The sequence below is a fragment of the Argopecten irradians genome, chromosome 13, assembly GCF_041381155.1.
Source record: "Argopecten irradians isolate NY chromosome 13, Ai_NY, whole genome shotgun sequence".
Classification (NCBI taxonomy): domain Eukaryota; kingdom Metazoa; phylum Mollusca; class Bivalvia; order Pectinida; family Pectinidae; genus Argopecten; species Argopecten irradians.
In genome coordinates, this window is record NC_091146.1 from 13,309,047 (window position 1) to 13,326,965 (window position 17,919).

The window sequence follows — 17,919 nt, forward strand, 5'->3', positions numbered from 1 at the left end:
CAAATAAAGCATATGTCGGTTGTTACCAGATAAATATACAAATCACCTTTTTGTTTCACAAAAGGGTTTACTTACGAAATACATATGATAAAAGAGCTTGGTTTGTTAGGGTTTTTTAATTAGTGATAGTTTTGTATGTTTATGCACATGTATCATTTTGTAGGCTTTACTTGAAACATTATAGTAACAAAGGTGATAAAAAAGTGTTATAACCTTAAGGTATTACTGTATCGTATACCGTTGTTGCTGCTTGTTAATTGACAAAAGATTACAAAACAAAAATGAACAATTCAGTTATACAAATTCACATGGGTCCCGGTATATATTTCGGTCTACCAAATAACTATGTTACTCTTATAATACGTTTAATAATTGTGTTTATAGCATGTACACGGAACGCTTGTTTAACCGGGTTTGACTTACAAAGGCATACACATCGAGTCCTTTATCAATGGCGGCTGTATATTACATTACGTACATATGACATCAATGGAGGCATTCCAATTGATACCAAAGTATATATTGTTATAATGTCATCTGAACATAGTGTATAAACTTTTTATAATTCCACAAAGCTGAATGCTTTTCCCAAAGACGGCGGTTGTATATCTTTTTCTCAAAGTTATTCCTTGTTTCATGTAGTGGTCCTTTACTGTAATACATGTATAACAAGAAAATGTGTAATGTTTAAAATGCCTTCTGATTGTCATATCTGCATGTCATAATTTCCATCTTGTTATTGCAAACGTTGCAAAATAACCTAAATAACAAAATTAATTAACAGGTGGTTTAGCTTGATTGGTTACCTCGCGAGGACAACCCGTTGTCAGAGAGGGGGCCATTGTACTTAAATCCTTAACGATTTCCATGAACATATTTACATTTTCGTGTCAGTCTAATGATTTGTTTATTGATTCTTGAATGTTTAAAACATGAGAAAACTACAAATAAATACTAGACCTATGCATTTTTTTGTCAAAATTCGGGATGCCTGTTTGTCTGAAATGGTTACTCTAGAAGTCCAGGGAAACCTGAAACCATTAAAGATAGATACAGGATCAGATGTAAACATCAATCTAAATAATGAGCTTGACAAAATGAAAAATAAGCCTCGAATACATAAGACAAAAGTGAAACTAACAGCATACAATGCAGGCCCCAATGAAGCAATAGGACAATGTCTGTGCGAAGTAAAACTCAAGAAAAAGAACACACGGTGTTATTTATCATATGTCTGGACTATATAAAACCAATTATTGAAAGAAAAATAATCGAAACGATGGGACTAGTTCATATAATGCTTGTTTTTGAAAAGCACAGCAGAATTCTAAGAACAGTGATTTTTCTGCGAAAACGAAAGTGAAAGTAGAACAGCTCACCAAGGGGAATATTGGAATTTACTACGAAGACGTATTTCATGGATTAGTGTGTCTACCGGAAAAGTTGGTTCAATTAAAAACTGTAAGCACGTAGTAAGATTTCATTTTACTCAGCTATGACAAAGTTAGAAAGGAATTACACAAGATAATGGACATCATAGTGAAATGTTATAGAGATTTGTCCTAAATTGTACATGTGGAGATGTTTTCTTTAAATATTATTATTCAATTCCCTTTGAAATGTGTTTAAATCCAAACCATGTCCAATCGAGTATTTTTTACTATTGCGCTTCCCAACTTATTAGGCGTCGGGATATTTGATAGCGATAGTGAAATGTTCTGGGTAAATTACTATATTAGTGTAGTTAATAATTTTATTTCTAGAATGAATCTAAGGGACGACTTCCAGTTTGTTGTGGCCATCGATTTTGGGACTACGTACACTGGGTACGCCTATTCCACACGACATGAGTTCCACACTGACCCGCTGAAGATTAACTTGATGACCTGGAATGCCGGTTCAGGAGGACTGGTATCTCAAAAAGCACCTACCTGTGTTTTGTTCAGACCTGATAAGACATTTCATTCGTTTGGGTTTCAAGCGGAGGACCACTATAACGAACTGGCCATGGACGGCGAACACCACCTATGGTTTTTCTTTAGACGATTCAAGATGCATTTGTACCAAACACATGTGAGTTTCAGAGGTATCAAATAATTGTTATAGTATTTTGTTTGCTAATGTCTCGCTTTACCATTGCATTTTGTTACATTTTACACAAGCTCATGCTTAAAAAGATAGCTGTTTCTTTTAATTAAAATATGGTTTTATACTTTTATCAAAGCATGCAAACATATCTTTGTAGCTACGGATCAATAAAGAAAATAGCCTTACACATGAAATGACAAGACAACATTGTGCTACGTTTGTCGGGCTGATATACTAGCGTGCTTTATTAAATGTGTCGCTGCATTCATACTCCTATAATTGCCAACTGAAAGCAGGTCAATGCTTAAGTGAGCGAATAACCTGTAATGTGCAAATGCATAATATAATATATTAAGTTATCTATATTAGGTGTTAAACTGATTATGCTTATAACGAATTGCTTTTGTTGGTCCCGTGAGGTTTGTTATAACCGCGTTTTACTGTACTGCATTTCTAAAACATAAAGTAATTACATAATAATTATAATTGATTATGATGATGTTATTTAACAAAGAGTTACAGAAATAAATATAATGGATAGATTAAATGAGCTATTTAGGTTTGCCAAAAAAAAAAAAAAAGAATAATGATCGACAGTCATAGAGAGCTCTTTTTGTAACTACTCTAGCTTTATTGTCAAAATAACGATCACTGAAACAAAAATATGGTTGATCACGTATACGTGTTTTCAGATTGGACAGAAAGCAAATGTTTGAACATCAGAGGACTGAAAGAAGAAAAGGCGGCAATCAAAGTGGTGATCGTCCTGTCCGTTATTTCACATTTGAAAAACCCTGCGATGATAGTGATTAAGACGAACAGTGATGAGGCGATCATCGGAGACAGATTATAAGATGGTGCTTCTTTACGTGATTCTGCTATTATGGACCCATCCGGCCAAACAGATGATTCGTGAGGCTTCTGATATGTAATATAAGCTCTGGATAAATCTCTAATAATTGTTCAAATGATATTTGGTGGAAAGGTTATTTGAAGACATCCAATTAATTACCTACACGTATTTGATTAGGTTTCAGATATTTTGAATAGACGAATAAACATCGAGCAGCCGAAATGTAAAAGTGTTTGCAAAAAAATTCCTGATAATACAATTATATTTGTAAAGAGATAATAAACAAAAACCACATTAAACTAAATAAGCTTCATTTTGCAATGTCATAATATATTATGGTTTTTATAACGACTGTTACCTTCGTCGAACCTTTTCTATAGAATAAGTAAATAAATTAGAGTGTGCATGAACTACTATAGTGAATATGTATGAGCTAATATGGATGGAATATAGCTCGCTAATTCTGCCTTTATTACTAGTTGTTGTTTTTCTTATATATAAATATCAGACAAAAAGCCTAATGATATATGGCAGTTATGGCGGACTAATTAAGGACATAGCGTCTGCGTGCAAGAAAATAGGAAATTGTTTGACAAGATCCAATTTGTAACACAATAAAAAAGTTAAGACTTGTACCATCAAAGGTTCAACAATATTGTTGTGAATTGTTGATAGATTATCTGGCAGGACTAGCTGCAAAACAGATACTCCTGGATGTTAGAACCAGAAGCACGCATCGATTACTTTGTCAGAATACCCTGTGAGTTTACTCCTATCTGGAGGGATCGGTGCTGCTAAAATCGAAACATTTCAATGAGGGATTGTAGATACTTGGTGTTGGATGTGGAGGTTCGTATTGCTGTTAGATATTTAGATCTCTAGTTAAAGAACAGAGTTGGGTAATAAGGGGAGATTCTGGTTTAAACTAGTGATATTCTACAGGCATTAAAGTCATTTCTATTTGTTACCGTTAGGAACGAACACGATGATAATAAGTGGGCATGTATCATGGATAACTTTAACAATTTTATTCCTGTTACATATTACACGTTATATTATATTGTGTTACTATATTGACTCGTAAATATGTCGAGTAGATTTTATTCTGGCAAAAATATCAACATCATTGAGAACATACAATCGTCAATACTAGATAGAACCAATCTCACTTATTTATTTTTATTTTGCTACAATGATTCATCTTAGATTCGTCCGGGGAAAGTCGGACTTTATTTACTCGCTTCAAGAAAATTAAAGGTGATATATTCTGTTTTTTTTATGTTTTACCTCGGCATGATTCAAAAAAATGCGTGTTAATATTTTATTCATCACCAAAACGATTGCGAAGTATTTTGTAATAACAGTACTTGGCAATGCATTGGTTGTGATTTTTACATATACATATAAGCAGAAATTGGTTGTTGTGGCCATAACGTCAATAGCACTAGTACATATACTTAATTACATAATAATAGTGAATTACGTACCTACGGTTCAGAACGAATGAAGCCCAAATTGTTGTCTACAATATCATCGGCACATTGTTACAATGGTATTAGTAAATTGTACAGTGATTTCTGGAGGTATGTGTCCATCTATACATTCATTAAGGCATAAAACACAGCAATTTAGTACATATACAATATTTTCTGTGTTTTTTCAGTAGATTAAGTGAAGAAATATTAACAGGTCTAAAAATTCGCCCAGTTAACGGCACAGTTATTTTAAGGCTTCCACGACTCCTGTTTTTGTTTACTAGTTAATCGATCGATGCTTACGCAAGCCCCAATATAGAACACATCGATTTAGCAAACCTCGGTTATTATATATGGTCCTATTTTTGTCTCAAAGATTCCATAAAAGATTTTGGTAAAACCCTTTTAGTGTATTTATATTCGAATTTTGATGACAAATCGGAATGTTATCTAAAGCGACAACAAAACGTTACTAGAAGCCTTGTCAACGATTAAATTCCAATTTACTTCACCATTTCAGACGATATTCAGTGATGACTATCGATAATTGATTCGAGAAATGCAATATATCGTTTCGTAGAATATTAAATTAGTTTACCTAAGTATAAATAGGCAACATTGTTTAAAGTTTGTGATGGTCTATCACTTTCGCTTTTTTGTCATAGTGATAAACTGTTTTTTAAGTGTTTTACATATTTTTCTCCGGTCTGTCTGAGTTTTAAACTTTGCTAATTTTCACCACTTTTTTGTAAAGTTGCAGCAGCACTGGAAGTATTTCTAATTATAAAAGTAAAAAATCTTTTTTTAACGTGTACACGGAAAATACGCTCGAAAGATTCTTCCAAACATCGTCGCGGCAATCTCGAAGTAACACGAGAGTTGTGAAACCAAGAGAAAATGTCAAACAATTTTTCATAACTACAAACATGTGGTCGACCTCAGCAGGACTTGATCTACAAAGAAAATAATGCTCGCATATTACATATTTGATTACACACATTATGTTTACGGCAATGTGTGAATTAGATGTTTCAAATACTCATTATGTGGATAAATACCAGCATGATTTGCTCATATAATACTCAAAAATTTGCTAAGGATCACTTTTATATTTCAGTATATCAAATTCATGTAATTGTACAATATTCATAAAAATGATTTAATGATGTCTTTAAGATGTCTAAACACAGGCTCCAACAGAAAAACTATGGAATTTTCACGTGTGCTCGATACATTACTTGCGAAACAGAGCTACCCCCCAAAATCACAAAAACACGGCAATGGGAGCGAAAATGAAATTCGCGTTAAAACAGTTTTTCTCGTGTAATTTTTATTTCAGCATATCGTGTGACGTCCCCTAGCTTCAATAACACTGCGACATCGCTGACGCATGCCCGCAATTAAGTCCCGCTTCCGGTTTTGCTGGATGGATGCCCATTCCTCTCGCAGAGCCGTTCCAAGTTCTTGCGGTGACCTTGGCTGGTAAACGCGGGAAGAAATGGATTCCTGTAGCATGACCCACACGTGCTCTATCGGATTGGGATCCGGAGAATGAGCAAGCCAGTCCATGCGTTCGATAGTTTTCCTCTGAAGATAGGCGACAGTGACCCGAGCTCTATGTGGATGAGCGTTATCATCCATTAGAATGAATTCCGGACCGATAGCACCAGCATATGGTCTAATGTAGACATCGAGGACTTCATCGCAGTACCTCTGGGCTATCAAATTGTCGTTCGGGAAGACATGGAGATCTGTTTTACTTTGGACACTTATACCGCCGCAGACCATTACAGACCCGCCGCCATGTCGGTCGTGTTCGGAGACGTTGGCTGTAAGAAATCGTTCATTTGGTAGTCTCCACTTTCTAGCACGCTTGTCTGTGAAGTCGATACAGAATCTGGAGTTGTCTGTGAACAGAACAGGGCTCTAGTCTCTGATAGTCCATCTCGCATGATCGTGGGCCCATGTAAGTGTAGCCTGAGCATGCCTACCAGTCAAGGGAATCCTCTCTGCAGGTCTTCGGAACCTCAGTCTGTATGATTATGTACAAATAGCGTAGATATTCGAGTTCCAGTGGCGTTTATGAAGTCATTTTGTAGTGACGTAGCGTTACTAAACCTCTGACGACGAACTTCAGAGGGAAACTATCGAACCCATGGATTAGCCTGCTCGTTCCCCGGATCTAAATCCGATAGAGCACGTGTAGGACATGCTACAGTAATCCATTTCTTCCCGAAAGGTCACTGCAAAAACATGGAACAGGCCCTACAAGAGGAATGGGCCTCCATCCAGTAAAACCGGAAACGGGACTTAATTGCGAGCATGCGTCGGCGATGTCGAAAGTCTTATTGAAGCTAGGGGACGTCACACAATATAATGAAATGAAAATTACACGAGAAAATTGATTTAACGCGAATTTCATTTTCGCTCCCATTGCCGTGTTTTTGTGATTTTGGGGGGTAGCTCTGTTTCGCAAGTAATGTATCGAGCACACGTGAACATTCCATAGTTTTCCTGTTGGAGCCTGTGTTTAGACATCTTAAAGACATCATTAAAGTGTGTTTTTATGAATATTGTACAATTAAATGAATTTGATATACTACAAAATCAAAGTGATCCTTAGCAAATTTTTGAGTAGTATATTAGCCAGAAGGAAACACGTAAACAAGCACATGTGCGCTTACGCTAGTTACCTGGTTCACCAGGTGCAGGTTGTGTCGACGTCAGTCACGTGATACGATTCATAAATACTCGACAAAACCTGTAAGTCACTGAACATGGCGGTGATTGTTTGGCGACTTCAATTAAATAATCTATGAATATATGATCCCTAGATTTCCGACTCTCTTAGAGGCCGATATATTTGCTCTTTTGGGAGCATCAACCTGATCATCCTAATTTTACATGGGGTCCATGTTCAAATTTTAAAATATTTTATTAAGTGATATATCGTTACAGTGAAATTTAGCATACAGAACATGTTCATATCATCAGGTAAACAGCTGTGGCACTATAAAAAATATGTAATGTCAAAGTTTTACCAAATTGTTAACACTATATTTTTACAAGAATTCGAAATACTTTAAATTAATTAAGCAATATAAAGGGCGAACAAGATGGTGTTATTTACCTGTGCGACTTATATGTGTACTATAACTGTGAAAATCTTTTAAACAGCCTTTGGCCTTAGCAGATGTGGAAGACTTATTGTCCGGAAAAATACGGTAATTGTCATGCTCGTTTATAAATCATAATCACAGAGCATAATGGCATTTGAAAAAGTAACTCACTTCGGTCAATATAACTATTTTAACCATACATGAGCCCATGTTATTTTGTCAATTAACCATTATATCCAAATGAATGTTATGATCGTATCAATTTCTACAATTGAACATCGATGGCGAAAACCATAGGTGGTGTGAATGCCGATGGGTCATATCATATTACAGGCCTAATTTTGTAATTTTCTCATTTCAAACAGGCGGGACCATCGATATAACGGTCCATGAAGTATTAAAGAACGGGTTCCTTAAAGAAATCTACGAAGCTAATGGCGGAGACTGGGGAGGAATTAAAGTGGATGCCTCCTTTGAGAAACTTTTGGGAAAATATTGTCGGTAAACCTGCATTTGACCACTTCAAGACTAACGATGTGCCAAGCGTTATCGACTTGCACCGGAATTTTGAGGTAAAAAAACGGACATTTGATAGTTAATGATCCTGCAAGTAAATCAACGATCACAGTGCCTTCCCTCTTATGGAATCATTCACAAACTGTTCAATCCAGGTAAGCGATTGCCAGAAGCTATACCAAATTAGTTTCTCTCCAATGAAGTTGTGGAAATGGAATCGTGATAAAATCCGCCTTTCACCAATCCATAACCAAGCACCAGCTCTGTTCCAATCAATCCTTGAAATCCATAACCAAAAACACTGTTTCATTTATCTCAGTCAACCAGTGGTGATCTAATTGCGAGGCTATATCTGATGGTAGGTGGGTATTCCGTCGCCGAGTGTCAATATCTACAGGAAGCTATCCGCAGAATTGCTTTTAGGATACATGACGTCTTAATCATTCCGAGCGGGGCAGTCAGGTCTGGCGTACTGAAGGGAGCTGTGATTAATGGTCCACTGTCCGGGGACATTGTCTCAGCGGATATGTAAAATACACTTACGGGATAGCCACACGCACTCCGTTTGGAGTTGATGGGTATGATAAATATCGGATTGTAAATGATGATGGTGAGGTGAAATGCGATAAACTGTTTCTATATCTTTGTCAGTAAAGGATCGCATGTATCGTTAGGGGAATCATCAGTAACTAAATCATTCAATGTTGTGGCTTCCTCAGCAACAAGCATGGGGTTAATGTTGTACTCGTCTACATCTGAATGTCCCAAATATGTTACAGACGACAGTTGTCAGAAGATCGGAGAAGCGAGACTCGAGATGCCTGATATCACGTTAGGTAAAGAGAGGGGAGCAAATGTGACCCTATACTTCGGAGGCTCAGAGATCCAACTTACCGCTGTCGACAAACACACAGAGAACAAGATCTGTGCATGTTTTGACTTCCTCGGTTAGACTGGCAAAAACGCCTGTACACGTGTAATTAACTGTCCATTTTATACGACTAAACACATGCATTTTAGAATATACCCTTACAACAGTCCCCCGTTATAAGCCTCCTTTTGTCCAGTGCTGTTTCGGCAGTATGTTTGTATTTGCATTAGATTTGTGGATAGCGGTATGTGGGGTTACACGGTATTAACAGGAATTTATATAGTGATTAGTATTATATTATATAGTAGTACATCAGGGGGTGATATAACGGGGCACTGCTGTCGGCGGTATGTCGGGTTGGCGGTACAGGGGATGGAATAACGGGTTGGCGGCTTATCAGAGAACGGTATAACGGGGGACTACTGTGGCGATATGTGTGAAGGCAGTACATCAGGGGACGGTATAACGGGGGACTAGTGTGGCGGTATGTGAGGTTGGCGGTACATTAGGGGACAATATGACCGGGGACTAGTGTAGCGGTATGCAGTGTTGATGGTACAACAGGGAACGGTATGACGGGGGACTAGTGTGGTGGTATGTGAGGTTGGCGGTACATCAGGGGACGGTATAACGGGAAACTTCTGCATTCAACGTATTGCATTGTGCATTTCTTACACGAGAGGAGGTAGATGACATTGCTGGATTTGCATGTCTGGTTCTGTCGGATGGTGTTTGCTTTTTTGTTGAATGCATGTTCAAATGTGTCTGTGGATGCTATGTATGGACACATCATGCACCGTTTATTGTTTCATGTCTTGAATGAATCCGTTTGTGCAGCAGGAGCAAGAGGATGACGTTTGCTGCTTACTACAAGGTCTTTTACATTTTTTTTTGGTCTCCGGTAGGCTAGTAGCGGTAGCTCTGGGAAAAAGTTTGGTTGGTGACTCGATGATTTGCGAGTGGTTCCTAAGGATAGAAGGGAGATGTGGTAAGTTTGCAGTCCCAATCAAACCTTTCAGCTGCCTCAGATTTATTGACGATATTGAAATCAAATGGACCTCCAACCGACAGTCTCTCCGATGAATTCATTGAACATGCCAACACAATCCACAATACCATAAAAGTCACGGACGATATATCATCAGACACCAATATATTTCTAGACACTAGATCCACCTTAGTTGAAAGGGTCATTAGATATAATTTTTTTTTTATTTTACATCGATTGGGAAACAAGTTTTTATTGTGGGAGGAAACCGGCGTGCCCGGAGAAAATCCGCGTGATCGGGCAGGTGACCGCTGACCTTTTCACCTCCGTGCTAGGTGAAAGGCGAGCGGCTTAACCACTACACCACCCGATCACCCAAGGGGTTATTAGTACTGCCTTGTATTCCAAACCTACTGATTCTCATCTATTATACGTCCGTCCCACCAGTTGTCATCCATCGCTTACAATCAGAAGCATTCCCTATTAACAAGCTTTAAGAGTCCGAAGAATAATGTCCGACAATACCACCTTCGAACGTCGTTGCGAAGAGATGAAATACCACCTTCTCTCTAGAGGATACAAATCACACCTGATTGACCAAGAAATCGACAAGGTCCGCGCCCTTGATAGACCCAGTCTTCTCATAAAGCAAACCAGAACTGCCACTCAACGTATTCCTTGTGTGGTAACATTCCGTCCTAACTTATCACATATCCCTTCTATCCTATGGAACCACTAGAAAAAGCATCGAGTCATCAACCAAACTTAGGCGTATTTTCCCAGAGGCATCGGTACTAGCCTACCGCAGACCAAAAATGTAAAAGACCTAGTAGTGATGAGCAGCAAACCTCCTCCTCTACCATGTCATCTACCTCCTCTCGTGTTGGCAATGCACAATGTAATACGTTGGGGAAACCGGTGGTCCATTCAACGTCAGAATCAACAATCACCGCTGGACAATCAAACAAAACAAACCTGACTATCCGGTTGCCAGACATTTCAACTTACCCAGCGTCGATTGAGAGAGATTCTGGATTACCTATCTACAGACCCGCTATTCCAAAGACATTAACGAACGTTAAATATAGATTGCATATACGTACATGTATATGTATATTACAAATTGCAATTACTTATCCCTACTTCGAGCATTTTTCCGTTCTTTTCTACGCTTTTTTATTCTTTGTATATGCTGCCAGGTAAAAGACGACTAAATTTAGGATTTTGCTCCTTTGCACACAGCGACTTAATTTGTATCCTATACAAATGAGCACTAGGCCTACAAATAAATTTTCGCCACACTTTTGACGTCATATGTGGCACGCTTTCCAGTCACTGCTCATATTGTTATGCCGAACATCATTTTGGTAGGTCCGGCCTTTGTCTGCCACCTGACGAAGGGTTTATTACGCCCCATTCTGCTGCTATATATTTGTCAACTTTCATTGTCCCGTATTACTATTCGTATCACATTATATAATCGTGTTCGTTTTGTGTATCTTGATAAAGGGGCAGATCGCCTCGAAAATTTGACAATTTGTTTTGTTCACACGGTTGTAATTACTTTTTTGTCCCATATTTACCATTAAAAGTAATTCGTATCCTACAGACTAACGTTTAATGGGATCCCGTGTCATCTGGAAAATCCTGTTGATATTAATTCTTTGACCCTTATTATATAGTAATGTATACTCAGAATCAAACTATTTTCACTGTAGACCTACGTAATTCGTGAATTTGTGACAATTTATGTCCAGGTCAATAATCTGTTTCCGAAATTTAAAATTAACAATTAAAATGGAGTATCAGAAAATTAACTCCCACTAAAAATACTAATTAAACCCTAATGAAACATATGTGTTTTATCAATTTTTGAAATTGAAATGTCAGCAAAATGGACCTCGAATTGCATTATGTTGAATAAATCAACATTTGTATGCAGTTCACCTATGGCCATGACATAACTACTGATTTTAATACCCACATTTTGAATGCAATATTGTAGTATAATACATATAAATGACAAAAAACAGTGTAACATACCCCGTACGTGAAAGATATATGTGGATAATTATATATTAGTCCAAATTTCATACTCTAAAATTCTTATCATTTATATGTATTATACTACATTATCAACATTACTTCTATACATATTGTTATAATTGAATAGCTAGGTCAGGGTGATCACATAGACGGTCTGTACTTGTGTGACCCGCCTAGAGTCTATTTGAGTCTTAGTTTTCTTTTTTGTGATATTTGTTGTTTGGAATGTTATTGACAAGGTTTTATAATTTGTGATACATTAACTGTTTTTGCTGATCTGATCTGATCAAAAAAATATTTTTGTTGTTGTAATTATCAATGCTGAAGTGATATAGCAGTGTTTTATTTTTGCTAATGATTTGTATGAAAACAAAGCTTAAAATAAATAACAACAAAATTACACTGACATGTTTTGTAGTTTCCTTCGATTATGACAAACTTGGGTTGGGAGGTAGTGCCGAAAAACAAACCCTTATCTAAACGGAGATTTGATGTCATACCTTTATTCATATAGGGATTGGATTGCGCTTTTATGTTAACCGCGCCCCATAGAATATATTCTTAGAGGAATTGCTCCATACAAGCATGGTTAACATAAAAGCGAAATCCAATCCCTATTTATATTTTATGCAATGAAATCGTCATTTGAATGTGACGTTATTATTCAATAAAAGTCGGTCAAAAGTGGGAGGAGCTTACTCATTTGAACAGCAAATTATGACTCTTCACGTAAGGTAGAATTATTCATCCGCGACGACAAAAAAGTTCAATATTTCATTGTAAAATAAACATGACAAACAAAGAAAATTTCAGAGAAAATTTTATTTCATCAGATCAGAATTATAAATATATATTCAATTTTGCTTAAAGTTAATATATAGCGTTATAACATAAAGAATTTGTACTCGGCCACATGTGTGAACTCGGTGACCGTTTTGTACAGCGAGGCGAAGCTGACGCACGCTTACACACTGGAGTTTGCCGAAGTTGTCAATACATCGTTATTCAAGTAGCTCAACGTGTTGGAGATTGTCGTCTGACTTGACGATATTACACCATTGGGAGCCATGTGATTGTATAATCTACGCTTAGATCCATCGCCATCTACAGACGGAACACTTTCACTTGTGTTCGATGGGTACAATGTATTTGTGGTGACGCGTAACTGTCAACACGTGGATTACTAGCGGTGCATGTTTTATAATACACATGATTAAATTCTCAAAGAACAAAGACAAGATGATATGTTTATAACTGACCTCTGTCAGAGGGTCTCACGCCCGTCCGCCCCAAAGACTCGATCGTAGGACGAACACAGACACAGAGGTAATGTTTACATTTGACAGCACTGCACGTCGCCCCGGTCGGGATATTTCCCCGTTTTTTTTTATAAAATTGTTTATTTAAAAAATGTTGGTATTATATATAAATGTAAAACATATATGTAATGTTTACATTTTTCCAAAATTCTATGAAAAACAACAATATACACATAATGTTGCGTCAAAATGTAAACAAAGCCATGTGTTTCTTTTTTTTTAAAAAGTAGCCCCTTTAAATTGAATAGAACATTTTCATACGCAAGTTCAAAGTTCAATGTTACCATGCAGTTATTCTTTTTTTATATTTATTTTATTTTCGAAGATTTTACATATACAGATACATGGTTATCTCACTCACACCATACACACCTCCTCACATCATATTCAGCATAATTTCAATATATTGCCATCTTCATGTATTATAATCATCCTCAAAAATTGACCATCACATTCACACCCCACAGCCTCATCAAAGATCATCATTCATACTCACATCGTTATTAATTAAGCATACCAATATAATATTAACTCGTCCAAGATAATCATACACAATCAACCCACTCACATCCTCATTCAACATGACATTAATATAATATTATTATCATGAGTCATCATCCATATAACATTAATCATCATATACACTTATATCATCTTCCAATTAGATATCAATAAGATTATCATCCTCATCAGTGGTCAACAAATACATCATCATTCATCATAAAATCACTGTAACATTTCTGTACTTATCATCAACACAATTACATTATTCATTCTTATATTCTATCACCCTACAAACATATTACCATAACATGACATTTCAACATGACTTCAATATATATTTTCATTATTAGCATGCCCTAATCATTATCATACTTTTAAATGTGATCAAAAAATAACAAGAGATCCCATGCAGTTATGGTAAACAAAATCGGCTAGTATTTACGTATAGTGAACAAGCCTAGCAAGTGTAAATATATGGTTTTGGTTGTAACGTTTAACGCCATACTAATAGCCAATGTCATGTAAGGACGTGCCAGGTTTGTTGGTTTGTTGCTGGCAAACATGGGATTCGTACCCACATCCAAGAGGTGGATGGCTTGTGATAATATGTCGAGACCCCCTTTATTCATACAGCGTATCTTCAAATCTCCAAAAATATGTATAAACTTTTGTTCTTCCGTCCGCGGTCTGTTGTCTTACATTCTTCCACAATCTGTAAATAATCTAAAATTGTTTTCTACTTAAATGACGGACGAGAAGTGTTGTCATGGGTATTAACAACTACTTTAAAGAAAATGATGATGGATATTGAGAATTTCACGAGTGCCTGCGAGCAAAAGTGCACTCGCATGTTTAAACGTTTCAAAGTTTCCAAGGCTACCCTCTGTTGTGTTACTCACTTCGATTTAGAGAAACAAATTCAAATGAAGCATTGATGTCGGTAAAGTACCGGACTGCTGTATTCCGAATGAAATTGGTTTGCTATGACGTTTAAGTCATATTTTGAGAATATATGTGATATGTGTTGCCGTAAATACTACTGTGTAAAACTATCAAAATCCAAGATGGCGACCTGTCGGCAATCTTGTTGACCGATCGGTTCCAAAATGCACTAGGGTCCCATAGACATCGGACGGACGGACAGAACGGCTAAAAGTATTAGGTGGTAAATAATAAACGTATGTATGCAAGTTTTGAATCTACTGAAACATGCGATAGGCAATAACCTATTATACATGTGTACTTCATAATAGTATGTGTTGTCTAAACTCAGCACTTTACCGAAATTTGATTTGAATGACCTACATACAATGTACTGAAATTTGACATGTCTGAAGAAAGCAACAACTTTAATTACAGATGTTTTCGATATCAAGGCATTTTTATGTTTGTTAAATATAATGGTTGTTAAATATAACCGTTGTCAATTGCAATAAGACCTCACTCTTTAAAAACATATATGTGACGGTAGTTGGATTTGGAAATGTACCTCTTCGAGTCATTAATGCTGTTCGCTACTATTACGTGTAAAAATCTCTTAAATGTGTATGTGCCGTAGGCGAGAATAACATCCTATTTTGTCTTTAGTAATCTATTGGAAACCATAGGGTTTGGTGAATTTAGTTGTAAAAATCTTTCAAAGGCACGGAGAAATATATCTGACAGTTTATAAGCATTTTCATAGTATACTATGAAAGTCTGTTCATGTCAGAAAGGAGATAATTTAACGCGTTAAACACACATTTAACGCGTTAAAAACTGCATTTACCGCGTAACGCGAATGCTAACGCGTTAACATTTCACGGGTTAAATGTTTTTTTATGACGTCAATAATTATCTTATCACGTTAACATTGAACGCGTTAAACACACACTTTTAACGCGTTAAAATTGCATTTAACGCTTTAAATGCTAACGCGTTAACATTTAACGCGTTAAAATGTTTTTTATCACGTCAATAATTATTTTATCACGTTAACTTTTAACGCGTTAAACTTGACAACCAATCAGAAACGTCGTTATGTTGGCACATAGGAAACTGTGCTTTTCGTCTTTCCTATATGGTCGAAAATCCAAAGCCGCTTGAGAACAGCACAGGGATCTGAGAATGAATTACAGATTATATAATCATGGACCCACCAGAGTGCCCTAAGACCATTTTAGACGTTTAAGAGGTCTAGATAAAACAGGGTAAACATCATACTTTATATAGTACTAGTACTTGGTGGGTCCAAGATTATATAAACTGTAACTAATTCTCATATCCCTTTGGTGAACATTACAACTATAATATCGATGGTTCATGGGTTCCCGACGATGCGTCATTATGGCATTTTTTTCTTCGTGTACCCAAAAAACTACTTAGAAATTTGAGGAGAGAAGAAACTGGCTAGGTCTACACTAAAGTCATTTTATTAATTTGGGCAATATGTTCTGAGGTTTAGAGATTTTTGGTTTCGCTTTTCGAATCCGTATGGTTTATTCGCCTCATAATTCTTTCTCTATTGATAAAACCGAAATCGAATTCTTCAGAAACAGAAATTAAATATGGAAATGAGATAGAGATTGATAAAGTTGAAAATATATACCGTGGAACTTTTTTTTTACATGCATCAATAAACTTAGAACAACTAGGAAAATTATCGTAGCTCAAATTTGAACCTCAAGAAAAGGTTTGCGTATCAAATCATGATTATTTGTCTTGAAGGATAAACTCTTCTAAGAATTCAAAATTTCATTGTATTAAACTTTTTTCTCATTTAGATTTTTGGGAATAGGAGTTCATGCCATAAAATAAAATGGAAGAAAAACATATGTCCGTGTGCTCGTTTTTGAGCTATTGTCACTCAAAGATACCTAGTTGACAAAATATTGGATTTTATGTGAATTTTGCCGTTTTGACCATATACACAAGAGATTAAAGAGGAGTACATCCTTGATGTCATATTTAAATCTCTGCATATCATGATAGTCATTATCTACATATATAGGCCTACATCACTTCGACGATTATAACGGCCATATTTTTCAAAATCCATGTTTTCATTTTAAGAAAGTCCGTACCTTCATAAGAACTTAATGGTCGACTTTGGAATGATGTATGGAAACAGAACGGAAACAAACAAAGCAAAACGTTGGGAACACAGCTACAACTTACAACTATAATGATGTCACTATTTGTACCTTCATCGTTGTGTGAATGACATTTTCTTTGCAAACTGTATGAATCCTCCGCGTATCGTAATGAATACTACGGCACATATAACTAGGAACTAGTTACCTCTGAAAAAATTATTCATGACAAATTTGCTCAATTCAAAATATATTGCATAATTACTAACAAAGGTTATTTACGTGATGATACAAATGGACTTCCCGTATGGGCCTCCATACATCGAATGGAAAATGTAGTCCATGGCTACTAGTTTTGGGTTTTGTTCATTTGTAAACAAACTTTTACCTGCTGATTTCATGTTTTGCAAACTTTCAAACATTATTTAAGGATTAACTTGAATAGATTTTTTTTATGTTATGGAGATATAACACAAAAATCTGAGTGTACTCTAAATAAACCGCGAAGCGGTTTATGATGAGAGTACACTCAGATTTTTGTGTTATATCTTCATAACATAAAAAATCTATTCAAATTAATCCTTATAATTCAATTTACTAAAGATAATCTCTTCAATATTCAAAATTCATTTTGGGACTCTTTTGTCTATGAAATCATTACGCCTTCATCTCAACCAATCAAAAGCAACGTTACAAACGGCGACGCCATTTTTTCCTTTATGGGCTGATAAAGTAAATTTTTAAGCCAATGAAAATGCTCATAACAAGCAAAATTGAATTATTTACTATTAATTACACGTGATTAGTGTTGCAAGCAAATGGTTTATTTACAATGACACTCAATATTTTAGTGTATAGAATGTATTTTATATTTAGAAAAAGAATCTGACAAAGAAGACTGTATACCTTAATTAAATACTCAAACAGATCCTATTTTGAACATAAAAACACAGTAAGGTAATGTTATGTTATTATCGAATATTTCTATTGTTAATTTCGTTTAATGAAAAATCATGAAGTACGGAATATCCATATAGCTTCTGAAGTTCGGCAATGATTTTTAATGTAT

The 17,919-nt window shown here is 36.0% G+C and overlaps 1 pseudogene; it reads left to right on the forward strand.

The window, feature by feature from the left end:
- The first annotated feature begins 1,742 nt into the window (after positions 1–1,742).
- On the forward strand, positions 1,743–10,125 carry LOC138305609 (heat shock 70 kDa protein 12B-like; annotated as a pseudogene).
- Positions 10,126–17,919: the final 7,794 nt, after the last annotated feature.